The sequence below is a fragment of the Talpa europaea genome (genome assembly GCF_964194135.1).
Source record: "Talpa europaea genome assembly, chromosome: 6".
Taxonomy (NCBI): domain Eukaryota; kingdom Metazoa; phylum Chordata; class Mammalia; order Eulipotyphla; family Talpidae; genus Talpa; species Talpa europaea.
Genome location: NC_140072.1, coordinates 58,490,354 through 58,491,676, shown reverse-complemented (window position 1 = coordinate 58,491,676; position 1,323 = coordinate 58,490,354).

Below are 1,323 nucleotides of genomic sequence, written 5' to 3'. Positions count from 1 at the left end.
ATCTTACCAAAATAATCCTTAACAATAAAATTTATATAAAATGAAGTGTAATAAATGTCTGGAAAATTGTCCTAAAATACTTTCTAAAGGAAGATGGCATAAGTTACCAGTTTTCTACTATCTTGTTTCAAGTTACCATGGAGCATTTATGGAATATTATCAAATGAGCACCTTTTTAAAAATTAACTTATTCCTTTTTTTTTAAGATTTATTTATTTATTTATTTATTTATACAAGCACTGGGTACAGTCAGAAGTACAGGAGGGTGAGAGAATTCACCAGAGCCAGAGCGGGGAACAGAACAGGCAGAGTAATGAAATACACTGCTGAGGGGAGCAGCGGGCATGTCAGGAGAGGTCTGTCGCGCCATGTGCGACCCACTCTGGTGGCCAGGGATCGAACCGGCACTGCAGAGGCTGCGGGCAGCTTCGCAGCCCAGTGCTCAACCGCTGCGCCACCAGTGGAGGCCCACAAATGAACACTTTCTATCTTTGTTTTAGTTTCCTGAAGGATGATCCTGTATCACAGTAACTTCAGATGCAGGTATGAAATCTTCTACTAGAACTTTAGTTTGTCTCATCAGGTTTCCTTTCAATTTGTTTGTAATAACTTGCCCCCAATTTAGTTGTATATCTCAATTATTTTCTACTCATGTCAACTTTGAAAGCCAAACTTTCTTTCAATCCACAGAGAATGCAAATTCAAAACGTGAGTTGTCCTGGTTCTTATAGTAAACAGCTTCCTGAGGTGATAGATAAGGAGAAAGATAAATACCTGATGGTGTCACTTATATATGGAATAGAAAGAAACCAAACAATGGGACATGCAAATACAGTCTTTAAATGCAATCCCTGTAAACCAATAATAGAAAAGAGGCATCCAAGAGGGCTGTGGGTGAGACTGAGGCAGAGAAGGAGGGAGAGGAATGAGAATGTGGGGGGAGCACAATGCACTGTGGTGGAGCACCCTTGGAGGACTGTGATGGTGGGAGAGCTGGGATAACCACACCATAGGGAGAGATCCTATGCTGCTAAAATATCAACAAAAACTCATTAATTAAAAAAAGAAAAAAACAACAAATCTGACTGTAAAGTTGAAGTTACTGTAATGTGGCATAAGGAAACCAAAACAGGAGGCTAACAAAAAGTAGGTTTATTGTACAGGTACTTGACTCAGTGGATCTATATCCAAATGCTGAGCTCTCCTTTTAAGACATTATGGGCTTATATACATTTTAGCTTGTGCTGGTCACGTAAACATAGTAACTGTCGAAGGGCAGACGAGACAAGAGTTACAGCTCAAGAAATGCAGCACGTTGCTTAT